General features: G+C 43.3%; 1 protein-coding gene and 1 long non-coding RNA gene across 2 annotated transcripts in view; both read right to left on the reverse strand.

The window, feature by feature from the left end:
- Window positions 1–27663, reverse strand: part of LOC126484258 (failed axon connections) — a 157550-nt gene that overhangs the window by 83073 nt on the left and 46814 nt on the right. The gene's annotated exons all lie outside the window — the stretch shown is intronic.
- The window catches only part of LOC126484268 (uncharacterized), a 73127-nt gene that overhangs the window by 31917 nt on the left and 13547 nt on the right, over window positions 1–27663 (reverse strand). The window contains exon 2 of the long non-coding RNA XR_007587831.1: window positions 23809–23839. This is a non-coding gene — a long non-coding RNA (uncharacterized LOC126484268). The remainder of the gene's footprint in view (window positions 1–23808; window positions 23840–27663) is intronic.

Here is a 27663-nt window from a genome sequence, read left to right on the forward strand (position 1 = left end):
CCTGGACGAGACTAAAGGTTTGAGCCGCGTGTCCGCTAGTGAGGCAACCCGGTGGTCTGTGGCTGTGGAGCGGCGCAGCGGATGTGTGCCGCGGGGCGCTGAGCGCTGAGCGGCGTTTCCGCGCCCCTGGGACCACCGGCGCCGCCACAACTCTTTCTATCTGGCACGCTACACGCCTACATCTCAGCTCGGCTCGGCCCCCTTGCTGTACAAGAGCCTCGAGGCTGTATGAGAACAAGGTCAGAAACGCTGGGCCTCGACACGCGTTGATACAAACACCGCTGCTGTATGGTCGACAATGACTGCGACCTAGTGGCACTTGCACGCCGTCTTAAAATTATGTGGTCTGCCGCGCAGAAAAATTTTTACGTTGAAGACAGTCAAAGTCCATGCAGGTTCAAGAGACTCCATTCAAACCAGTCTCAAGTTCTATCGCTGCAGAGGGTGTCCTGAAAGATGCCGTCAGTATTCTGCCAGCCTTGTTGCTGCAATTATCAGTCTGAAGACTACTTTGATGAACAAGAGAACAGTATACAGCTGCAAATCCTTTCCTACCTGCGTGACTACTAAACCTTATACCTATTCGAAATGAAAGTGTTGTCAAGCCTGTGCAATGCTGCTCTTCCTGCCCTCCCCGCGGTCCCAATTTCCCTCGGTTAGCAATCTGACTCCTTTATGCTTCAGAGGATGTCTTGTCTGCTGTCCAGGGTTCCCATGTTTGCCTCATTAAATGAATGTACTACACCATCATGAATACACTAAGCATATTCAGAAAGATGTAGGTTGCAGTAAGTACTGGGAGATGAAAAAGCTTGCACAGGATAGAGTAGCATGGAGAGCTGGACAAACCAGTCCCAGGAATGACGACGACGACGACGAAGACCACCAACTGCACCACGTGCTGCCCAGTCTCGAAGGGTGGTCGTCCGGCTAGTCCTGTCCCCTGTGATGATCAATTTTTACAAATTTTGGCTAATCTTTGAGGAGCCATCATCCCACATGATCCAATTTATTTTTCTTCAACCAATTATTTCAAACAATAGAGCACAGCAATCAGTCGACCTTTGCTTCCAGGTTTTATTAAGCAAATCTGGATTTCATGGCATCAATGCATGTGTTAGTCCGTTCGTCCCCCTGTTGTTCGGGCGTCTGTCACCGTTCGTTTAGCACTACTGCACAATGAAGATAGGCTTTGCAGAGAAAACCTAAACTAAACCCTTTGGTACTTTCTTATCGGTTCAGGTTGAATTGTATCCTTTTTCTAATCCTATCAAAGGTTTTCGACAAGTCAGCGAAGCACAAGTAGGCTGGGATATTTAAGCATGTCTTTCTTCACAATCTGTCAAAGCGAGAATAGCATCTGTAGTGCCCCTGTTTTCCCGAATCCTTGCCGTTGTTCTGCTGTTGACCTAGCTTTTCCTGTATTCGATGTGTCAAAGCTCATTTTCCTTAATTCGATGAAGCACTTCAATAATTACTAGATCTACCCAGCCAAGTTTCGGCCTTCTGTTACATCCCACTATAAATTATCTTCTCATCACAACTGTTTACCTTTTACTTTTCACTTCCACATTAGCATACATTCCAGAGAACTAACTTCAGCGAAGACTGACTTGCGTACTTTTCAAGTTTCAGCTGCTACTGCCATTTGTGCCATAGTTATTTTGCTAGCAAATAACTAAACTCATCTACTACTACTAGGATCCTATTTCCTAATCGATTCCGCAGCATGAAACTATCTAGCTTTGCCGCATTCCATTACCGGTTTTCCTTGTTAATCTAAATCATTCAACTCTTTTGAAGAGGCTATGCATTTTGTTACTCTCAAGCCATGGATATTTCCGCGGTGGGTTGACATGCGACTCAACGACACGTCTAGCTTAGCGTAGGTGCAATCACAGCGGGGGGGAAGTTGGACAGGGAAGACGGAACTATGGTTAGAGAGAGAGAGCGCGCAACATTTTCGGAAGTTTTAGAGAGGCAGCAATTTGGATGAATCATTTGGCCTTTTAACATTCTGTAACATGGCCTTCCTACTAGAAACAATTTTCCGACTGTCTGCAGTTTTGTTGTAAGCATCAAACAAATCTTCGAACTTTGTTACAACAGAAACACATTCCGGTGTTTGTTATTTGACGGAATTACGACCTCATAAGCTAATGGCTATTTCTTCTGCTTCACTAATTCCCTTTCCAACATTCCCCTTTGTTTCCTTTACCGCTTAATGTGCAGGTCGGACCTTGCCTCATTCCATCCTCAACTACTGCTCCCCTTTCACGTGCTTTTTGAAATGACTGCAATCTCGTTTCTGTACAAATTGTAGATAGCGTGTCGGTCCTTGATATGTCTCATAACTTCACAACTTCGAGTTTATTTCTATTTACTTTGTCTAAAACATTTTATAATGCTAGAAATGAATTTCTTCCTAAATGTCTAGTAGTAGTAGCAGTAGTAGTAGTAGTAGTAGTAGTAAGCATTGCCTCACGTGTTATGTTTTTCTGATTTTTTCGGAACCCGAAGTGATCTGTTCGAGGTTGGGCATTACTCATTCCGCTCTACAGGTAACTTTGTGTTTTCGAATGATTACTTTTTGAACTAGTGATATGGTAATACACTTTTCAGTACGTCACGTCTTCGGTATTGAAGGTATTCTACTTATCACTTTCCACAACATTCGGTAATTGATGTCCTTCCTGAGGCAGCGATTTCACATTACGAATATCTGCAGCAAACTGCTTTCCGTTAAAGAAGTATTCCGTATTACAGAAAATCCACGCTTCTCGATGTATGTCGTTATTTGACGAAGTAGCAGTTTTACACCTATCTAGGTGATTCGTATGAACTTCAGTAATGTTTCTGCTAGATTAATGAAGACTCAGTGCGACTGGGGCCGTCGAACGTAACAAGTTGTGGAAAGTAACGTCCTGTTCTTCCACATGACAGAAGGTGCTAAGTAGCGTTACCAGACAGTGGAGCGACGTGCGGGCCCGCTGCCTGTGACAAATCTGTGCGCTATTTTCACGTGCGCGCTGCCTGTGAGCAGGAGCCGTTAGCAGCGTCAGTGAGCGCCAGGTGCGTGGAATGCAGCCGGCGTGCATGGGCCGTTACCCCGTCTGGGCCGGCCTGGTCTCGTCTGGTTTGGTCCCGGCGCACAGGCGCTGCACCGGGCCGTCCTTAAGGTCAGACGCGGACGTTTCCCTTGCGGCGACCGCCAGCTGGCATCGTCATCGCGTCCCATGCAGCCCAAAATGTCAACAACCTGACGCTGCCAACAGCCTCTCTTGTCAGTCATGAGGGGGAACAGTTTCACTTTAAGCTCAGACATCGGCGCTGGTACTTCATAAATTTTTCGTAGCGACGCCGCTTAAATCTGAACCTGCGGAACTGTTTCACCTGTACCGCCTTTTGAACGCAGTGGAGCTATTCCTTCCCTGAAATCTGCAAACAAATTCATCCCCGTCATTATTTGACGGTCTATCAAAGCCGAAGGTGATTCATAACGGGACTTCACTTTTAACTTTTAAGAAATCAGCGATTGAATGCAAGCGTGGCCGTGTTTCTGAATATAACCAATTTAAGTGCGTCTCGGAAATGCAGATCGTTTAAGTGTAAGATTTTGGACGATCAGTGACTAAAGGTGTAGGAAACATTCCATTCCAGAAACATGTCAGATGAAAGACTCCTTTCGCATAACTAGGCCCACGGAAGCCTTACTGAATGTGGAAGCCTAAGGGGACGTAGATTAATTACGCGAGGGGTTTTCTGTAAAATGTGGACGCCTTTCATGATATTTCATGAGATGTGGTGCAGACCTCCCACCCCTCACGTGGGATTTACCCCGGAATCGGGTAAAATCAGCAGAAACTAATTTAAAAAAGTAGGTTTAAACATTGATTGCGGCACCTTAGTAACACCATGTTTTACTTATTAAGCGCATTAGAAAGTTTGACAAGTGATTAGAAACACTGTTGAACATGCCAACCGTAAGTAGTATTCAGAGAGAGACGGACAAAGGAATCACTAAGGATTTTTCTCAGTGAACTTCCAGCTTACTTTCCTTCCACAAAAAAACTTCTTGCTTGCGCGCGTTTTGACTCGTCGACACCGCTTAACATACCAGTGTCAAAGTTTTGAAACAGATTCATGCTGAACACAATGGCATGGACTTTATATGCTGTTCACAATATCACAACTGAAAACTCCCGGTGTCTTAGACCGGTGCGGCAGTGAGTCCCCCGAACGGAATCTGTCACTCGTGCGGCAGTTGTTTCAAATCGGGGAATCCCAGGTTTGCACATGTTTACGGCGTTCAGTCAAGTTAGGTCACGAAGACAGATAGGCACTGTAATATTGCCTATGTTCCAGATTAAATCTGTAGAACAAAATGTTATTCGTTATAACAGTGTATACTTTGACTAGAAAAGTTGAGCTGAGATTTTCATTGCCGCCCAACCGCCCCCCTCCCTTTCAATAAGATTTTGAGCTCATTACATGAGTTTGTGGAGCGCTCAACTGCACCGTTATCAGAGCCCGCACAAATTCCCAGTCTTTTCACAGTCCAGCCTCGCCACTTTCCCGAATGATGAAATGATGAGGATAACACGAAAATCCTGTCCCCAGGCTCAGAAAATCTCCCATCCGGCCGAGAATCGAACCCCGTGATCCAGAGGCAGCAACGCTAGCCACTAGACCATGTAATTAATGGACATATTTGCTGAACGCTTATCAGAAAGTGGGATCGAGAATAAGTTTTCCAACAGTGTTCAGTTTGAAGAATAAACGTGCAGAATTTCTGCGTCAATTTGTTAGTGTCTATGATATGAGAGGCCACAACTTCACGTCAGATAAGAAAGCTTGTGATCTTGCACCAAAATGACGTCGATTGTTGCTGAGTGACAGGATACGGCTCATGTTTTGTGATAGTTTCTAGCTACTTTCCAATAGGATGAGACTGGCGAATATATATTAGAGTCTTGCCGTGTGAGTACTACAATTTCCGCTTGTCAGCTGACAGGCACATTAAGAGCGAAGTTTCAGCATGGCAGCTGTCCCCGTTATTCGGACTGACGCTCCGGGACTCTGCAGGTAGTCAGTGACCAAATACGGAACCAGATTCCCTTACGAGCCACTCCCGTTATGTCGCGCGAGCATTACCACCTGCTGCTCAGGGGGCGTGGGCCGCGCCGTTACTGCACGCAGGAAATCCTGCTCTCAGCCATAGGCGTAAACGGAATGACAAGTCCAATTTCGTACTCAATGGCACTCTTACTAAAATTTCATACAATAAACCATTATTCGTACTTACGCGTCTTCATGCCTTTGACACTCAGACGCCGTAATCCTTTATGGCAAGGTGTTGCCATTTGGCAACAAGTTCACTTAAGGAAACCACTCGTGCGTGCATGATCTTGCCTACTTGTTACATTATAATTTGTGTATTAGGCCATACCTCTAGATATTTTTCCACTGAAATAGATTTCCTAGAATAAAATCATGAAAGAGGGTTAAAGATTCCCCGCAGTGGCGGTGAACAATGTTGCGGAAGTTGAGATTTGCACAATATTTTAGCTTTCTTCCCATAAACTAAAAACATTGTGTTCTGTATTTCGCAAAAAATGACATTTCTGAAGAGCGGTGACCTGTATAGCTTTGTGCGGTCATCTTTTTAGCTGTTTGTTGACTGGTAAACGTTGTGGTCCTTTGGACAGCAGGTCATGAGCTCTACACTTCGAGTGGCTGTTATCCAGAGATTGTGCTCTGTGAATGGACAAAATATAACGAACAATGATCTAGGTTTTTTTTTACGTTAGGTACTGTAGCACGGCGGCATATGTACATCAAAAGTGATAATACTGCTCAAATTATATCCAGGAACCGTTTAGTAGCACCAGTTACTCCTGATGGAGTGAACCCTGTATTAAGTCGTACGACGTTTTATGCACCCTACTAGCACAGAGCGGCCTGTCAAACAGCTTTTCCAGGTTGAACCACATACGTTGCTTTGGGACAGATAGTGGTTTCAAGCAGCACACTGAAGTGAGTGAGAATTCAAATAGAAAGATCGACCCTCCTGGCACAGTATGTTTGCCACTTCAGCACTTTACGCCATGCCCTGGACTACTTAAACTTAAGTGTGTCACTCCTCAAGCACAACTTTTTTCAGGCATACGAAGCCTATTTTACATCATAGTGAGGCGGTGGCGATTTCCGTTTTCAGTTCGCTCGAATGTTTATCAATTACGATAACACTAATGCATCCGAGACTTCAAGGAGTTCTCTCCAGTTAACACTACTTCTTGTATGCAAGGTCCGCCTGTGATACAAAACTTTTCAATATATACCCATAGGTGTTTTAGTACCTTTGTGCCATCGACAGTGGGTTTCTTTCATTCAAATTAATTTCACATTACGCGGTTACGCAGGACCCTCTAAATTACGTACCGATAGCTTGCCATCTGCAAGTTTAGCTTTGACAAATGTTACACGTCTTACAAATTTTTTTTTTAAATAACAATTTTCACTTTCCTAAGTAAGTTTTTTCGGAAAGTGAAAAGTTATTTCCAAACGAGAATATTGTGAAGTATACGTAACATTTGTGCGTGGCTCAGTAACTTTAATGATTTGCCTAAGCTCAACTTGCTGATGACAAGCTATCAGTACATCATAATGCACAGAGGGGTCCCGTGTGACTATATTGTAAAATTAAGTCTTGCACTCAAGAAAAATTCTGACAATGGCACGAGGGTACTGAAACACGTTTGGGTAGCATGAGAAACATTACATGACGGACCTTACATACGATGCTGTCATCTGTAAACACGGCGAATACAAGAGTAGCAAATCCAAGTGAATACTTGTTACTTTACATTATATATTAAATAACAAAAGTATTTCTTGGATTTGCTGCTCTTGTATTCGCCGTGTTTACAGATGACAGCATCGGATATAAGATCCGCCATTTAATTTTTTTTCATGTTACCCAACACCTGCCACTCTTATTCGAAGTTGCAGCAACTTGTTCAACGACGCGGTAGAAAAAACTATTTCTTCCTGGACAATACAGTTACGTCTTTTTATTTGGCATCAAATTACGGTTAGTGTCAGATAAAGCACTGAAAGGAAGCACCGTTGTGAGAGCCACGCTTTACCCAGTGGGAACTGGTAATCTTCCATCGGAACTGTCGCCCAGCCTTCACTGGATCCCAGTGTAGCAGCCAAATGCAGTAATGAAGCGAGATAATGCAGATTTATCGTCTCACCGGTCAAGGCGTTCCGTGCCTAATGCAGTGAGCAAACCGCCACACCACCGCTTCCAATACTATCTTCCACGTCTGTTTTGCCAACAGAAACTCACTGCTTCCTTCGACAAATTCCTCTGAGCCCTTCAGCTGAATAAAACTGAAGCAACGATCTTGTGAACGGCTTCAGCATTTTAATGAAGTTCGGGTACTGCCGCCTTAATTGAAATACCGAATACAAACGCAGTTCCGCCACCAGGGCGCTTTATCTGTGCGGGGTAAGTTCACTCAATTCTTCTCGCGCGCCTTACTCCGACATTCAGAAGCAGAGGCCTCAAGAGCTGCCCCCGCACCCGCACTGTCTTCATAATTAAGCCCGCGCTTATTTTCAGAAGATGCCACTTCTTTAACACCGTTCGCTGGCCCGGACTGCTGAGGGTCATTAAAAATGCATATTTTAATCACGACAGATACTGCAGGCCCCTGTGAAAGCCAGCGCTTTCCCTATGCACTACGATGAACTAAGCGCAAAGGGGAAAGCGAATGGATTAAAAAAGCTAAACTAAGCAAAGCTGAGCCAGTATTCCCTCTGAAGGAACAACTATTCCGAACGCTGTGCGCATCAAGGTCCACGAACTACCTTTCAAATATCAAAATGAGTTTAGTGAAAACTGTTAGTCTCCCATCAGCCAACATTTTGAAACTAACTTGCAGTTTTTTCCAGGTCGGTTGACTGGTTTCTCATATCTGCAGTATTTCCAACAATCCACGCATTAGTGGCAACCAAGACCAGTCTTCTTTTAGACACCTTAAACCCTTACAGGTATGATACGAAATGTTACTTCTAGCACACGTCAAATATTCGAAAGTGTCGAAAATACAAATCTTAAGGCTGCGAAGATCAATCGGAAGAGCGATCTCACGTGCTATTCCAAAGACAATCCACATATGTCAGCTTTGTAGTGTGCTGATTCTGAAACCACGTATGCTGGAGCAGTAAGACTTAACTCACTATGTGAAAGGAATGTCGATCATAATTTATGATGAGTACAGTTCTACATTCCGCCGGCTTTTTACGGGTGTGAAGTTTGGACTTCAAAACCAAAAAAATTGGAGTACCCCATTCACACTTCTCCAAAGGAACCATGACTTAGGTATCTTACGGGATGGGGTGTGATACTGGACGCCTCTCCCGGAAATCCTGGTCATGCAGCTTAGCCCCAGGTCTAGGTTTGGTTTAAAGGTGAGAGTTGGTTTATAGTTGGTAAAGCCAACGAATGCGAACACCAAATAAAGTAGGTTGCGGTAAGACTCGCAACTATAGCGTAGCGTGACGTTTACGCCCGTCCCCAAAACTGAAGACTAAACGCACTTTTGATAGTTAAAACTGCAAGAAATTCCGAACACATTAGGTAACGGCCGAGGCTCCGACCACTATTTTCATGCGTATTATGTACACATCTTAAATTACGAAAAGTTTAAGGGCGATGCGCAACTTTTAGCGAAAGTTTAACGGTACCTATTGTGCATCCACAAGATGCATTTTTCCCCCGCAGCATTAAAATACACAGGTGAGCTTCCGTATCCTCAAGTATTGCACTTTAAATGTTCCCAATGTCAACTTTTAACCATCTCTACTTCGAACACACTTCATTTGCCTATCAACCTTAGACACACACAACCAAGTCTTCACCAAGAATTACAGGACAGAAAATTCTGGAGTATGGAAGGTCTTTAACAAAGAGTGAACGGAATTTTCATTACTCAGTAACAGTACTTCACATTTCTTCATCGGCTCTTTCAAATCGCCTAACTACTTCAATGATGTTGAAATATTCAGCCTGCACACCTCAGAGACTAGAACATATCACTTCTGTTGCATTGACACTGTTCACCTGGCCAGAAGTACTGGCTAGTCGATAAAATTGTTCCTCTGTAACGTTTAAGTGCGATTTCTATGATTACTGATACTTCGTACTAGTTATCTAAAACTCACGGTGACCAACCGAAGAAAATCTCATTTTGATGTTGTGAAGGGATACAAGTTGAGAATTCGTGAACTACGTTTTTGCCCTGAGACAAATTGCAATTAAAAATAGCATTCACGAAAAAATAGCATTCACGAAAAAGTAGCAGTCTCAAATCACTGATATCGGCGATACAGTTTAGCACGTTCCTAGTGATCTGAAGTGCGCCGTGGGAGACTGCGTGGAAGATAACCCCCATTCCTCGGACAGCGCGGAGATGTGACAACAGCGTGGCGGAAACAACCCTTGGAACGTGTCACGACCTGTCTACACGCGCGCAATTCACGGCCATTACGCATCCCTTGGTCTGATCTGGAATTTCCGGCTTTTTCTGTGGCCCCCTAAACACGCCAGCCGTGTGAGTGCAATGTTTGGACAGTGTTTGTCGCACTTGTAAAACGCGTCTTACCGAATATTACTATACCTCGATATTTAGCTGTGCACGATCTCTGCGCTCAAGATTTTTTTAAATTTTTAGATTTATCGATTTGTAATTGTGGATTAACATTGTGCCACACAGTCAGCCGTAACATATCCAAAACTAATTAAAATACCGTATTAGAATTATTAAAGTTAGAACCATAAAATTACAGAATGGAAGCATGCAGCCCAACAAAGAAAACCGGCACGAAGTACCAAACAACACATGAAGTTTTTATAATAGGTGTGTTTACAAAAATCAAATTTAATTTAAAAAGTGAAACTTGTGAATATGCATTGAAAATGTTGGCCTTATCTTTATGACTATGCAAAGGGAACGGAAGCGTTGTCACTGGATGCTTTTACAATAAAGCAAAATGCATCTGGTGACTATAGTACGCTATGGAAGCAAAAAAGTTAAACGTTTTAAGATTCTTATCAAATATGTCAAGCCTTTCAGTTAGCACTCGCTGGTACAAAGCTGCTGAGTTAGATCAGAGATACACATCCCGTACATTTCTTGTGTGTGTGTGTGTGTGTGTGTGTGTGTGTGTGTGTGTGTGTGTGTGTAACAACCGTACCTGTGAAATGAATTATTACTTTCCACATATCTTACAGTACAACCAAATGCCACAGTTGATGTCACGAATTTATGAGCAGCTAAATGAAAATGATAGAATTTATTATATCAGAAGTAATCGCTTTACTACATTTTTCCCATTGTGGGGACAAGATGGTAAATGTGTCACGCGGAGTCTTTGCAGAAACTGAAGCGCCCCGTAACGTCCAACCGTCCAAGTATGTTGAGTGACGGCATCGTTCTGCCACAGTATGACGCCGGGCCGAGGTTGTGGAGAGTACGCAGCCCAAGTTTCGTTGGGGACCTGCTGTACATCATCCACACTGCCGCGATCTCTCTATGCGATTTCCATATGGTATTTCTGGAGCCCCGAAAGAAGACATTTGTGGCCGCAGATTTGCTTCGTACGAAGTGGTGCACGCCCGGGTACAGTAATAGTTCTGTAAGCAACCGCGAACATTCTTCCACGAAGGAATTGGCCGTCACGTCTCCGTGGGATAAATGTTAATTTTGGCGATTACTTTTGAAATAGTTTACCTTTTTTCTATCTGTCGCTTTTGACAGCCTCTTACAATAAAAACGCTTAGTGAAAGTATGCACGACAAAATAATACTTGTATTGACCGCCTGCAGACAGCACACCTGTCGGCTGATCGAGATACTGGCTTCAATATAAAGAAGTCATGCCTTGACTATCATCTATGGTCGAAGGTTCAGTTTATATTAAAAGCCGCCATGCTTTAATTTCGTCAGCTTCTGCGGCTAACACTTTCACAGCCAATCCGTTGTGCATACAACTGGTGTGGCTGTTTCTAACTAGGCAAATACCTGATTTCCTTTAGTCCAGACGGCCATCAAGTTCATAAACGCGACTCAACGATAAAGATACTTCATACACTTTGCCACACAGCCAGCGACGCAACTATAGACAAGAGCTGTTTGTAAAACCAATTTACTGCGTTAATTCTGATAGAAAGTAACAGCAATCAGCCGCTTAATACAGTTATTTAACAGAAACAGGTAGTGAAGTTACCTGTTTTGAACAATCAGTTTCCTTCTCAGATGGCTGTTTAAGTTTATAATTACATTTAGCTTTGACTGCACATGCTATGTTGGCAGTTTTCGTTGTGGCGAAAGTTCCTTGGAGTTGTGTTCCCCTACAGCAAATAAAACCGCACAAGTTCGAGTAAGACTCACTGAGGGTTCTGTACGCACTTATGTATATAATTTCGTGCCCCTCAGTGGCTTGGTGCAAGTCTTTCTACTAGACGACATTTCGTTGACTTGCGTGTGTGTCTGTATCCCAGTTATTCAATGGGGGAAAAGGATTTTACAGTTCAACTTTGAACCCGAACCAGATATTTCTGGCGACTTCACGTAGTTGAGATCTGACGGCTGCGTTAAAACGAAGACTGAAAAATCTTGCTGCGACCGAGATGCGACACCACGACCTCTCTTACAATGCACGAGCTTTACCGCTGGACGACTAGTCTCGATATTTGTACAGGTAGTTCATTCATAGGTTTTGAGTTTACGAATATCGGTGTGACATGTAAGGCCGTTATCTTTTGACTGTATTGACTTAAAAGCTGAAATGCTTTACACCGCCAAGGGACTGCAGACCTTGCTGCCCGAAATTTGAACCATACACCTCAACCGGTTCCTGAGAAAAACGGTTCTTAACAGGCATGGAAGATCAGTTTGCATTCCGGAGAAATGTATTGGCACGCGGGGCAATACTGATCCACGACTTATCTTGGAAGATTGGTTGAGGAAAGGCTAACCTACGTTTATATAAAGTTTGTAGAATTTGAGAAAACTTGACTGGAATACTGACATTCTGGACGTAGCGGGGGTAAAACACAGGATCCAAAACGCTATTTACAATTTGTATGGAAACAAGATGGCAGTTTTAAGCGTCGAGGGGCATGAAAGGGAAACAGTGGTTGAGCAGGAAGTTAGACAGTTGTAGCGTATCGGTGATATTCAACCTGTGCACTGAGCAAGGAGTAAGGAGTAAAGCAAAACGGAAAAAAATTTGTAGGATTTAAAAGGCCAGGGCGAAGAAATAAAAACTATGTTTGCTGATGACATTTTGTCAGACTGCAAAGGACTTGGAAATAGTTGAGTGGAATAGGCAGTGTCTTGAAAAGAGGATATAAGATGGACATCAAGAAACACGTAACAAGGATAATGGCATGTAGTCGAATTAAATCAGGTGATGCTGAGGGAATTAGATTAAGAAATGAGAAAGTAGACGAGTTTTGCAATTTGGGCAACAATGATGGTCGAAGTAGAGAGGATATAAAATGTTGACTGGCAGTGACCACAAAATCGTTTCTGAAGAGAGATTTGTTATGTAATACAGATTTAAGTGTCAGTCTCTTCTGACACTACTGGTATGGAGTGTAGTCATGTACCAGAGAGACAAGAAGGGAGCAGAAGCTGTTGAAACGTGATGCTACAGAAGACTGCTGAAGATTACATCGGCAGATCACGTATTTAATGAGGAGATACTAAACAGAATCGGGGAGAAAAATGTGTCACGGCCTGATTAGAAGGGGAACCGATTGGTAGGACACATTCTGAGACTTCAAGGGATCGCCAGTTTTTTGTGTGTGTGTGTGTGTGTGGGTGTGTGTGTGTGTGTGTGTGTGTGTGGGGGGGGGGGGGGGGGGGGGAAATCTTAGATCAAGATATGAATACATTAAGCAGATTCGGAACGACGCAGGCTGCAGTAGTTATTGGGTGACGATGCTTGCACAGGATGAGTAGCATGAAGAGCTGCATCAAACCAGTCTTCGGACTGAACAACAAGAATCTGTGCGTTTACAGCCACCGTCTACATGCGATTTTCGGCTAAATGACAATACCTTTGAGTAACTTCAATCTGATTTTCAGTGCATTTTGCTGGCCACTGGAAAGTGGAGATGTTCTTTCCAACCCATGTCCCGGTTCTGCTATCCTGGTCAAATCTCGGCAGAGAGAATCCGCGGGACGAACTGATGCGGCCGAGAGATAGTGCTTGTGTGTACGGGCGGACGCGTGATCGGGGCCCGGTGTGTGTGCCGTGCGGCAGCGAGATGTGGCAACGGGGGCCGCGCGCCCTCCCACCACAAAGGCAGCTGCCGGCGCATCTGGCGCTGCCCTGCCCGACCCAGCCGGGCACACCAACCCTCTCCTCTACGTCCGCGTCGCATTTACACTGCTAACACCATACACACGTGTGCACCCAAATTCTTCGAGATTTTTGAGTAGCGATTTCAGTCCGACGGTCTGAAATCTGGCTACTGTGCGTACAACAATGAGCAACTGAAGGTTCTCTTACCAGAAGGCTCCTTTCGTTTCTTAAGTGTGTTGTAACTAAACTACAATCACGAACTTTCTTTTTCGATCACAAAAATTGGAAACATTCGTCCCATAACTGATTTAATTGCTAAGTAATGCACGTCCATGTAATAGTTCAGAATGTCTGTACTCTGACCCCATAAACGAAATTTCACTTCCACGCGTCTGTTTACAGATCCGGAGTTAAGAGACTTCATTTGCACTTCGGTAAGCCTAAAATATCTACAGAAAGAGCGTGGGAACAGACTCTTGATTTAGAAGCCTAATCAAATCAATATATTGGAAAAAGTTTTTGTAGAGCGTTGTTACAATCCTTATGTCTCTTATCTAATGAGCAAGGCAAGTGCATGTCGCACGCGTAGCATGTTCTGCCTCAATGCTGCCCAGGTCTCACATGGGGATCATCGTATTTTCACTTTGGAAAACAGGCTGTTGGAGACTTGGTCCCAGTTCACGAACTGGTAACCTCAGAACGTGCGAAAATTTTCGAACCGTCTCGAAGCTCAGTTCTGGCAGATTGTTACTTTGTTCCCATTCCCTGCTTAAATCTTCAGCCTTACGTGTTTTGCTGTGTTCGATTATGGCCTTTGTTTCTTGTTGACACTGACATGTGTTGGGATTTCCAACACCGCACCTCGCGAATTACGTACCTGTTTTCCTCATAGTACGAACTATGTTCACAAGAACGAGTCAGTTTAACGGTCCAAGATTTGATGAAATCTAGTCGTCGTTGGATGGCGGAAGATTTCAGTGATAAATCCACGAAAAGGAGAAAGACTTACTACAGCCAGTGACCACATTTCAGCTCGTGAACAGGACCATTCAGGGGAAGAACTTCAGGACAGCTGTAATGGGGACCTTTGTTTCTCCAGTGCAACAGAAGTGCTGGTTAAAAATCACGTGTTCTCCGTGGTGGTAAACAAAAATGAAGGCCGCAGCGATGAACATTAATTTTCCAGACTTTTTGTACTTACCGAGGGCAATTGTGTGCAAGTGTAAACGCTGGAAGTTTTATGCGAAAATTTACGTTATAGAGATACATTTTTTCAGAACACAAAATTCAGCGCACTGTGTGCACTACACAAAAAACCACACCAAAGCATGTGATTTTCTTTGATGAAAAGTAAATTATAGCAGGTTTTATTCGTGCAAAAATGAGTATTTCATATAAATTAAATTTCAACTGAATTGCACCTTGAAACAGTTTAAACATAAAGGGTCTCAAAAACCCCCACCTCACCACATACGTTACACTCTAGTCACATCTTCCGTTAAAGGTTACGAATCCATCCACTGACTTTGTGGTTTTCTATTACTCGCCAAATTTTTCGGTTCCTCACTAAATTTCTTTGTTATCTAACCACTGTGGCTGTAAAGTAGTTTTAATGGTGGTAAATAAAACGTCCCACCCTGCCAAATCTACAGTTGGTGTGTCGCTGCTAAGTCAGTAGTGGGGACTAACTACTTTTAAATGCAAGAAACCATGAACTGAAATTCAATGTAAATTTTTATCAAAACTGTCATTTTGGGACATACTCAACTACTTTTCAGAGCTAGTACCGATGAATGGAAAGTGCATAGAAGTCTGTTCCAACTACAAATCAAGTTTCGGGTGCGTTGCCTGGATGGTTCTGCGGCCATTTTATTATTTCATGTTTAGCAATGATGTGAAGGGAGGTCCACTTCCGCTACGTCGTCGAAATTACGTATTAACTTACCTGACATCTCTGTTAACCACCTAAGCGAACCTTCACAGGTAGAAATTCCGACCCGCGACATGTACAACAGTCATCTGGTATATAGACTGCATAGCATATGTTTACCTCACTGGCAGAGACACTTCGACATTTTCGCCTACACCCAACCGCATTCAGAACCGTGAGTCATAAGAATGCAGCGTGCCTCCCATAGTGATGTATGGTTTTATATAGTGGTCACTGTTTCAAACTCATCTTTTCATTTCATCCTGACTAGGTGCACCTCAATCATCGTAAAATTCTACTTAGCCTTTTCTCGCGGCTGCTAGCTACGAAGTCAAAAGCCGTATCCGATTTCCAGTAGTTCCACGTAATCTCATCACACGAAGTATTAGACATCCTCTTGAAAATGCAGGCTGGCCGCTTTTGAGCGCTTCAGTTATAGAACGGATACCAGAGTAAGTGACCCACCACCGCACAAGTCAGTAATGGTAGTGGCGTCTATGCCGTTTGGAATAATCGCAAATGTGGAGGTACGACAATTGCAGAACGGCACCGTGATGATGCTTGTAGGTGCATATGAACACGGCTTGAATGAGAGTGCCTGATTTGTATGTGTGCAAAACGCGTACTGCCCATCGAAAAATGGTTCAAATGGCTCTGAGCACTATGGGACTCAACTGCTGTGGTCATAAGTCCCCTAGAACTTAGAACTACTTAAACCTAACTAACCTAAGGACAGCACACAACACCCAGCCATCACGAGGCAGAGAAAATCCCTGACCCCGCCGGGAATCGAACTGCCCATCGAATCTACGGGGAATTGTGTGCCACTTAGTACATTGTTCATGTGTAAACATCCAGTCTAGTATCACTGCCGTAAACAAACCACAACAACAGGACCGTGACACGCTTAGGCAGTCGCTGGCGGCTGCGGCTAAGCCAGTGTGTGTAAATATAGCGGTGTTAACGTTTACGTTCGGCACGTGACCTCGTGGCCGCCTGCGTGCCATTGCGTCTCCTCCTCCTCCCCCCCCCCCCTCTCTCTCTCTCTCTCTCTCCCCCCCACCCCCTCCACCAAAAATTAGTTACCTCATGATATACTATCACCTCTGGCCTTGATTCAACGAGAGCAAACAGCCAGTTTTTACCAATGCACAACAGCCTCGTCACCAACAGATTACATCGTAAATAGCATACAGATCAAGTTTTATTGATGATTTAAACGTGGCTAAGAAGCTGAAGGTTTGTTCTATTGGTAAAAACGTTTCTATATTTCCTGTATAATTCGCAGGTTATACAACCTATTTAAGAGCCAGCCTTCAAAGCCAGCTCATGAGCAACAATTTTGAGACTGCTACTGCTTCCTGTAATTTTATGTAGCTTAGTTCTACGTTTAGTATGAGAGTACTGGCAGTTCTATCTTGCATACTTGTTATTTGGAAGATATTTTCTTCTCTTTCAAACCTTTTTAATTTCGCGCGATCGAGATTTGTGCGAGCTTTTTCAATTCTGTTTGAGCTGAAACTGTTGCCTCATACGCGTAGTACATATACAGTTCATATATTTTGTCCACCTACAAGGCACGGCTTTTGACTTGACACTTCCCCAAAGCATGTTTGTATTGAAACTTTTAGGGGTGGGCAAAAAACCACCTGTCTTGCCGACCACAGTGATTGATAAGCCGCTGTTTTTACAGTAGCTTTACAGTATCTGGCAAAATTTCTGTCACAACAAATTCACAAGTAGCAATTAAAAGTAACTTAACATTCAACGCTATATGCCATCTCATTGTCAAGGTCCATTCTTCATTCTACGAATTTTGTGCCTGTGATCGAAGGAATGATCGAAGAAGCTAATTCGCTATGATAAAAATTTTACATTGATGTTTTACCTGGCAGCAGCACTGGCATGTTTGGCTAAAGAGTGATACTGGACGCTCCCCGCTCCCTCTTCCACTGAAATATTTGTTACGTAGCGTAGTCCTAGATCTAGACGAGGTTGAAAGCTGATAATTCCAGTAAAGAGTTGGTGAGCGAACTAATCTGAATGTCAAAAGATGTGATAAAACACTGACATACCGGGTAGCTCAATGTTTACGCTCGCCCCATATTTAAACAAAGATGACGCACTTATGCTAATAAAAACTGCGAAGTAAATTCAGAAAACCAATTAGGTGATGGCCAATACTTAGACGCTTATTTTCGTGCGTGTTAACATCTTATAGAAACTACGAAAAGTTGAAGGGAGATCCGCTACGTAACTGGTAGTGTATTCACGAGATGGATTTTTCAATACTACAACACACAGGTGAACTTTTGTATGTTTAAGTGTTGCAGTTAAACTATTCCCGAAGTGAACTTTTACTGGCAGATTTGTACTTCCCACTCTTTTCACTTGAAAATTTTCAACCATAAAACATAACCAAGTCTGTAAAAAACTATATGGCGGAAATTTGGAGCCATCAGTTTTAACAAGACGAATTTATAATTCAGTCTCGATGTATTTCATATTTATCATCCCTTTTAAATCGCTGAACGACTTGTCCCTTTCAAATGTGAATTTCACGCTTTACAGGCGGGGACATATCAGGGCGTTAACACATTCACTTGACAAATGCGAGTTAGCAGATATACTTTCGAGTGTCCGTTTGTTGCTACTTGCAACTGATAACAGCGTAACATCTAAGGTGATGAATGACGGAAATCGCATTTCAACATTCCGGGGAAACTAATAGTGAGATTTTGAACTGTTACAAACCGCAACTAAAAATCGGAGTTACGCAAAGGTAGCAATCATACTGACTCAGGAAAGTCACTGCTTAGCCCACCCTAGAAGCTTTTGAATGGAGCTCGTTTCCTGCCACAGGAATGCAGGTAGCGGGGAGGCGGCGTTATCGGCTGGAACTGGTCCGGAATCCAGCCTATGCGCCCCCCTGCAGGCTCACGGCCCCTCCTGAGGTAATCTCGGGCAACGCGTCGTATCTGTTGGCTCTTCTACCCGCCACGCCCCTCCTAATCCATCGGCAAACACCACCACTTCCACCAATGTTTGCCCTCGTTACAGGTAATCCCTCAATAGCATACTGGAATGCAACGCTTCCATCCCATCTATGGATGAGACTGATTCTTCTCACATTTCACACATCTGAAACTATAGCAGACATGCGCCACAGGGTTTTCTCCTGAAACAAAACCGCTGCCATCAGTTCAAAACTGATTCAACACCGCTCTGACTTTCTAGGATTGTTCCTACTGAGAGTTGACCCAGCTTTCATTCTATGAATTGATGTCCTTTGAAAGTGGTTTCCGAAACGTGTATCACGTCTACATCCGTACTCCGCAAGCTACCGTACCACTGCTAGTTATTCTCTTTTTTGTTCCACTGGAAAATTAAGCGAAGGAAAAGTTGTTTATGACTCGATAAGAATCCTAATTTATCCCGTCTGCGCGGTCCTCCTGGGTTATGCATGTTTGTGGCAGTTTATTTATTCTGCAGTCAGTCGCAAACGCCAGTTCTATAGATTTCCTTAGTAGTCCAAAATTGAGACACTGCTGGTTTGAAATTTCCTTGTGGGCAAGTGCTCTACTGTCCAGGAAGATTCGAATCAGCTTCCACTCCGCTGCAGCGTGAAAATTCATTCTGAAAACAATACTCCAGGCTGTGGGTGAACCGCCACTCCGCAGTATCCTTTGTTCCACGAGTTCTAGTCTTTAGAAACGTATGCAAAAGAATTTGTAAAGTTTAAAAAAGTAGAAATAAGGCTGTGAGGGTGTATCGTGAATCGTGCTTTATAGCTCAGTCTAGCGCACTAGCCCGCAGAAGAAGGTAAGAGGTTCGAATACCGGCCTCTGGTAGAGTTTCAACTTTCCATCAGTTTCTTTCTCAATAGTGTTTCGCCAACAGAATGTCTTCTCTGCTAGGAATCTTATTTATTTTTCCAAGCATTTCCGCTACGTTGTCCTGATCGAATCTACCGGTAACATATCTACCAGCACACCTCAATCCGTTCGACGTCGCCCTTTAGCCTGAGCTTTGAGCGATCCCAAACACTCTACAAATACTCAAAAATGGGTCGTATTAGTGTCCTGTACGCGGCGTTTTGCTATAGATGAGCAACGCTTTCCTAGAATTCTTTCAATAAACCAAAGTCGATCATTCACCTTCCCTACAACCGACGTAATGTGCGCCGTCCACTTTATGTCTCTTTGTAACGTTACGCCTAAATATTTAATCGAGGTGATAAACACAAAAGATCATTTGGCAGTGTTGAGAGAAGTGATTGATAAATGTAACAGGATCGAGAGGAGACTGAACCCTAAACCTTTAGTTTTGTGTCGTTTACACGCCGAGCCACCGAGCCCCAGGGGAGTTAGAAATAGTGCGAAAATTTGTCGGCAGATTTAAGGAAAACACAAATTTGCGTTTGATTTAAAGGCATTAGAGAATGTTACTATTTAGCTTTGTCAATTTTCACAGTTTAGCGCCATGCGACGTTCCTTAGTTGTTAAATGGCGTGATCGTCTACCAACATTAAGAAAAACTGAATGTTGAGTTTTCTTGCATCGAGACTGCACGAGTATCCCTAAACTTAATTCCATACTAGGGGAACTAATGATAGTCTTTCAGTGTAGCATTTACTGCCACTGCTTGTACTTTTGTCAGTACTTATCCACTTTTTCTTTTATCTTCTGCTGTCCATTTTCGTGCGCGTGCGCGCGTGCCCCCCTATAGATCGTTAGTATTTACCTAATTTCGTCCAATTGTTCCGCGTGTTTGTACACTTGCGTTGCGTCTTAAATGTTTTTCCTGTTGTATTTTCTAACGTCTTCCACTCAGTGTTTCCCTTTTCCTGATTTTTCTTTTGTATTTATCCCGGAGTTTCTGATGCATGTGCATTCTGGCCGAATTACTGTTCCGTAATGGAGTCTTGCCTTTAAAAACTTTTCTAGGAACTCTTGTTAAATCTTTTATTGGGAAGTCTGACAATTCGCCAGACCATATGTAGAATGCAATCTTTTATCCGTCTCTTGGGGGGGAAGTACCGTGTGAGGCGGCCGGAATGAATGAGACTGTGGTGACCGAGACGGCTGACGTCGCTTCCGCCGTGAAGTCAGCTTCCGGCGCTTCCTCGTTGAGATGAGGAACCGGCCGCTGCGGCGCTTCCTGCTAGCTGACCAGCCGCGGCCAGCTTCGACCCTCTGCTACGTAGGCTCTGCGGGAGACGTCCGTGGTAATAAATTCCATAGAACCGAAAGCTGTTCTGCTCCGACAGATGTTAACGTTAAAATTGGATGGCGTTGGTAACCATTTCTCTTACGCTGGACTTCTTGCGCAGTAACATACGACAAAACCTGCTTCATCTAACAAGGAGACGGCACGACCGTGGGTTCGGGTATTTGTCGAATATTTTGTATGGTGAAAGAGGACCTCTATCACCTCACGTGGTTAAAATATTAGGACGCACTACCCGGAAAATCCCATGAAAAATCTGTCCAAAGTTTCTTAGGTGCCTTGTGAGTGTAAAATGTTAGTACACTACCGAGCCGCCGTCTGGCCTCGGTGTTTAGGGCTCTGATTCTTACGCCAGAGGTCTCGTGTTCGATTCCTCCTCTGGCATTTTTTTCTTCTGTCATTTTCTTTGGTTATTCCACCAATTATTCAGAAAGTTTCCCAAACCTACATTATCTTTAACAAATTAGTTACACTATTGAATAAAAATTTTTTGTCCAACAACACAATTCATGGCGTTGGGTTTTCCATTTTTCATGGTAAAGTATGAGGAGAAACATTGCCTTTTTAATCAGAATGACAAAGTCGATTGCAAAACATTCAATTTTTATACATATGATAATTATAAACAAGAACCGCAGTGGTAATTATCGTAAAAACAAACAAAGCAATAATTTTTGCGACATCTTTGGCAACATAAAAGCGAATTTTTTAGAATCACAGGCCGTTAGCAATAAATCTGTACAAAAACATGCCCATTAACATTTACGAAAATATTTCGAGTTTGACAATTTTGAGGCAAACCGGGCACATTAAATCATGTTTCGGAATATTGGTGACGATAACTGGTGGTGAATTATAGAATGAATTTTTATACAATCTTCCCGGGAATTAATTACAAGATTCTCCTGTAACAATGCGCTGCAATTTTGCAAGGAACAGAAGAAAAGAGTGCCGGAGGAGGAATCGAACCAGAGACCTCTGGCGTAAGGGTCAGAGTGCTAACCATGTAGGCCAGACGGCGGCACGACGCTGGACTAATGTTTTATCCTCATAAGGCACCTAATAAACTTTGGATAGATTTTTCTCGGGATTTTCCGGGTAGTGCGTCCTAATATTTTAACCACATGAGGTGTTAGGGGCCTCTTTAACCACACGAAATTGCGGACAAATCCCCGACCCCATGGTCGTGCCGTCTCCTTGTAAGTAGACTATAAATTTTCCGAATAGCGTTCTTCCAAATGAATAATGCAATGCAATACCACGGCATCACAAAATTCTTGGCTATTGAGTGGTTTATTGCAAACGAATATGAAGTCCTTTTTCACTTAAATCGGAAACTGAAATCAAACACTTTTCCAGATTCAAGTGAAGCGTTGTTCCAAAACTGCAAGCACTGATGTTCACTTCGAGAAAGCGTATAAATCGTAACGAACGATTGAATATTTTAGGTGTCGAACGACTGACGTAGGCGTATCTGCAGAATGAAAGCTTTGGACTACGCGACTGCAGCATTTTTTAATGTGCACTAAATGCAAATGCGGAAAAGAATCAACTGGTTTTGCGCGAGGTTACGGAAGGTTAAGTCTAATCCTCGGGAAAAGTTATGACCAGTGATGGCTGGAGCGGACAAGGAATTTCTCATTACGCAAATAAGTTTGCTACAATGAAAACATTTTAAAAACCATAATGCTTCACTACGCATGATCGTACCGCTAGCTGCATACTCTCATAGGATGGAACAATGTTGCTGAAAACAAGCCTTCTGTAAGAAGTGGATGAGAAAATGAGAGTTCCATTTTGAAAGACTAGGTGCTGGCCAGTCCAATGAAATCATTGTGGCAGTCTAACATGTAGTTTGTGAACGTTCCCTTACGTTACTTTAGGGACAGACATTAACCCGCCAGAACACTACTGTATGAAGTCCATCTAAGATGTTTAGATGGGAAGGTTCATTTTCCCCTAAAACAATCACCAGACTCAAATTTTCACATTTCGTATCTAAGCGTGGTTTGTGCCGGCTTGAGAAAGCTATCTGAAGACCAAGCGATCTACAGAACTAGCAAAAACGTGCATGTAAATTTTTCTCTAAAATTTTATTTTTCTAAATTTATCGTCTCAGAGGCTAATTTCTGGGAAAAGGTGAGTCCACGTCCATAATACAGTGTTGTGTGGCTGCGTACCAGCTTTTTAATATCAATTTTAGAACTCTAGCAACTTTCTTAAATTTGTACTATACATAGCTATCTTTATTTCACAAAAATTTAAATGTGACAATGATGCACTTTCAAAACTTTTTCCATAGGAAGTTTTGTTCAACGTACAGCATCTGTAGCAAATTTCACTTTATCTGCAATTGCTGAGCAGGAAACTTTTTCACTGAATTGAAGCTGCAGTAAATGCAGAAAAGTGAGTTTATTAGCATTTATGCCAAAAATAAGTACTTTACTGGTGGCCATAACAATACATTTGGTGTTTTTGGTCTCCACGTAGCTTAGTCTGATCCTCCTAACGCGCCCTTTTGGCAATATCCTTCACTGGCGGTTCAGAGGTAAGAATGCGCACATCATGAGTCTTGTTCACTAGGTTTTCAGTGAAGCAACCTAGAACAGGTTCTAGTCTCAAGGTCCTGAAACAGTTTTACCATCAATGAACACCGGTCAATCATGAGGAAATTGACTGTCTTCTGGCGTCTCTTCTAAATGAGGTTATTAAAGCTTTCGTTCGGGGTGTGTGCATTTCTTTGATGAGTGAATAGTCGCATCGAATATGGGGCCTCAGCCTTCCGTGCCTTACAGATCTCTTATCTGTTGGTAGAAAATATCACAATCGATGACGGTCGTGTAGGAAAGTGGGGCGTGGACAGCGCATTGATTGAAACAAAATGGTTTTTAAATCATTTGACGCACGACTCAAAATCTGCAAGACGACTTGTCACCAATAAATTTTTGTACAACGAATCTCTCTCTCTCTCTCTCTCTCTCTCTCTCTCTCTCTCTCTCCCCCCCCCCCCCCCCAAGCACACGCTGAGATCAGCGGTAGGAAAGGTTTGTGGTCCCTATACGTTACCAGAGAAGCGCTCCTGCGGGTAAATGGAGCAGGGCGTCAATTAGGAGGGCTGGGAGTGGGCTGGACCGCCCCCTTGCTGATTATGGGCAGGCGGCTGCATTCCTCAGGGGTGCGCGCCGATGCCCAAGCAAGGACTGCGCGCTATTACCTACTTGTGCAGCAACTGTGTGGCGGCATTAGCAGAATAAGGGTACTTACGCTACAGCAGAGCCGCAGGACACGCACTCACCTGAAACAACAGAATAACGTACTGAACTATTCAGGTAGCATTATGAAGAAATCAATTTACACGCTGAGCTTTATTCGAGCCTTTTCCATTCCTTGTTTCGTGACACTGATCAAGGTTCAGTTTCAACTGCCGCTCACAGCAATAGCATTTTAAAACAAGACCAAATTTACGAACTATACTTTGGCGTTATGAATACAAAATATTTGCGGTTGGTTTCAGCGCCACAGCCCCATTCTCAGCTTATTTTTGTAAACAACCAAGCTGCACCTGTAGTCAGCGCTACTTGCAAAGAATGGAACACACAGTACTATCTGTGTAGCAGTAGAACTTTTAAAAATGTCATTCCACAGAAGCGTAAATAACTTCTTCAAAAATGTGAAATAATAGATGTTCATTAGAAACAAAACTGGCACAGAATTTTAGAATGTATTATACAGGGTGTAAAGGAAAAGTATGGCCAAACTTTCAGGTAACATTCTTCACAAGAACAAAGTTTATTATACGAACATTGTCTGGAAATACCAGATACTTTATTTCCAAGTTAGAGCGCATTTTCTACTTCTCTTCAGACTGAAAATCATGGGAAACGCACGGAAACAACTTCCAACATTTCATGTTATGTTCAATTTATCCTCTTGGTTAAATTTAGTTAGAATGTACAATTCTTAGGTTCACCAGCAGTGTTTGTTGTTCCAGTTTAACGAAGGTAATGATGTCATGAGATTAGCCCTATTGCTCTGCTAGTATCAAACGAGTACCATGAACTGTGGTGTACCGATCACGATCTTTGTTTCCGGTACAGTGCTATGGAAGAGTACTCCAATGCGGAGCTGGTAGATGACCATTTGCTATACGGATTACCAGATAGCTCAAAGTTTGTACCTTGAGATATTTATGTAACTACAGTTGCCAGACTGGAAGGTGTGTCGAGCAATCTTGTATCTTGGAGCATTGGACTTAAGTCTACTACAGCCGACTGGATAAGACCTAAAAGAACGAGTACATCTCAAATGATGAAACTTTTGCCGTTATCAACCATAGTGTCAGCGAAATCAACCAGGTCCAACAAGTAATGTTGACCGCATGACTTGCCAGTGGTACATCAGAACCTCTACCGCATGCGTACGATGTACTGCATGTGCAGGCACTATCAACAGTGAAATTTCCTACACGGGTACACTTCTACGAATGGCTGAACACTGTGTCAACCCTCACTGTAGTGGACGTTTTAGAGGCAAACGGGCTGTTCGCGGGCGAGGCTTCGTTTGGAAGTAGATTATTATGGTGGGTTATAACTGCTCAGACGAACGCCGTGTGATTATCCTGTCTAAAATATACAATACGTTGCAAGGGTAAGCATTTTCGCTTTTTAAATTCAGATGGACGTTAGTACCCAAGGTGACGATTAGAAACTGATTAGGAAGGCTTTTCACTGGAAAGGCACAATACATTTTAGTTCGACGTTTCATGTTTTAAGTAAGTTCTGTTCGAACAACCTTCTCGTGAAAGAAGCATACCACCGTCATATCTGATGGATTAATAAATAGCTTTGAACTATGTTCATGTTCTGGTATAAATCATGTATTAAAGATATGCATCTACTGAGTCATTGTGTGAGCCTGATAGACTTAAGAACGGTATAGAATAGATTTTTCTCTGTCCGTTCTGTTTCACAACTGTCTACAAGCTACACATTTTTTTCTATGCAGGTGTATGTATAAAGTACAACGAACTGATTTTTTGTAGGAGTGACAGTCCACTAATTTAAGTATACCATATGACTAAAATTGGCTAGCTGACCACTTAAACATAACGCACAACCACTCTGCAATCCTGTGCAGACAAATTAAGTCCAGTAGCGTTGGTTCCTTCTTTAAAAAGCTTCCATGTGTCACAGTATTTCTGGTTTCATTTATGATCCGTACAAGTAAGATTAAAGTCTTACTCTATGTAAATATATTTCTCAAGTTTGCCAGTAGCTTAAACGCGAGAGGAAATTGACAATTTTTGATCCGGACACACGAAGTTTAACAGACAGCTTCATTCCATTTTGTTTTCAGGCAATGTATTTAAATTCCCAAGCTTTTTCGAAGAGGAAGTTTTGATATATGAAAATCGAAGCTGTCTAGTTGCTTGTAAGTAACTACTAGTCAGGGACTAGGCCTATTCCAAGCTATCGACTGCTGCCCACAAGACAGTGCGTGGAGCGATCTTTGGTCGTGGGACATATTATGTCGCAAATTCTTCTAGTCGTCGCAGGCAGTGAATGAATCCTGGTGGTGCCGCTACTTCTTTATTCAAGCAGCTTCTCGTTTCGTATCGAGGACTGAAGACATCACACCATACTCCCCTACCTCAGAAAATGTCCGAGGTGGTACCGGAAATGGAATCATGTTCGTTCCTCAACGGGGGCAGCGACGCGGTAAATTAACAAAAATTTAATTCCAACGGTGTTGCAAGGAACTTCGAAAATTTATTTCGGGTGCAGAAGCCAAAGTCTTGTTGGAAACAGTACGCGAAGTGCTGAGCACATGCGCACTTTTTTTTTAACTCTCCGTGCACACACTGGACTGAGCTGCAAGCCGGTCTCGCCACAGTGTGTTCCGGTATTGCTGTTCCAGGAAACGACATTCCGAGACGTCGGTCGTCGCCAGCTGTTTCCGCCGCCACAAGGCAATGTTTGAGGAGCCTCGGCGATAGGAATTTTCTGCCGATACGAGCAAAGGCGACAAGACAAAGGGCAAGCTTGCGGCGGGCTGGCCGGCCCGCCACAGAATCTGTTTGTCGGAGGAAGCCGAGATAGGGCTTTATTTAGAGTCTGAGCGGAGACGAGACGAGATAGCCGGGGAACGTAGCGGCGCGGCGAGGCGGCCAGGATCAAGGGTGCCGAAGCCTTGGCGGACCGCGTCGTGCCGTACATGACAAGACAGGACATGACACGACACGACGCAGCTGCCTTGCATTACACTCTGCCTTCCCCGTTAAACTTCGCGGAAGTTGGCCAGGCATGCGGCAGGAGTACTCTGCTTCAATGTCCGTCCCTTACTCCCAACAGCGTTCGGTTTAGCCACGTTGCGTAACTGCGTATTTACCTGACATACCAATTGGCGGAACACTTAGAAGGTGCAACAGGTCTACCAAAGAGACTGCTTACACTACGCTTATCCGCCCTATTCTGGAGTACTGCTGTGCGGTGTGGGATCGAAAAAGTACAAAGAAGGGCAATTCTTTTTACTATCGCGAAATAGGGGAGATAATGGAACAGCCATGATACGTGAATTGGAGTGGCAATCATTAAAACAAAGGCGTTTTTCGTTGCGACGGGATCTTCTCATGAAATTTCGATCACCAGTTTTCTCCTCTTATTGAGAAAACATTCTGTTGGCACCCACATACGTAGATATTATCACGATAAAGTAAGAGAAATCAGGGCTCGCACGGAAAAATTTAAGTGCTCGTTTTTCCCGCGTGCCGTTCGAGAGTGGAACGGTAGGCAGACAGCATGAAGGTAGTTCATTGAACCCTCTGCCAGGCACTATTATGAATAGAGTAATCACGTAGATGTAGATGAGACCAATCAAGATTTTTATAACTTACGAGTGCGCGGAATAGTAGATATGCGGGCGGCTTGACGCAAACATTTTCGTAAATATGCTACCATTGCTGATATACAGCGCCAATCGCTCTAGTTTATCCAACGGTTTACGGGTATATAACCCTGATCGTCGCCCAACTTTTGATTCCCACCAGCGGTGATCCTGACAAAATTCTGATGAACAGATAAGAGATTCCATAAATTGAAACTTCCTGGCAGATTAAAACTG

Source organism: Schistocerca serialis, chromosome 1, assembly GCF_023864345.2.
Source record: "Schistocerca serialis cubense isolate TAMUIC-IGC-003099 chromosome 1, iqSchSeri2.2, whole genome shotgun sequence".
Taxonomy (NCBI): domain Eukaryota; kingdom Metazoa; phylum Arthropoda; class Insecta; order Orthoptera; family Acrididae; genus Schistocerca; species Schistocerca serialis.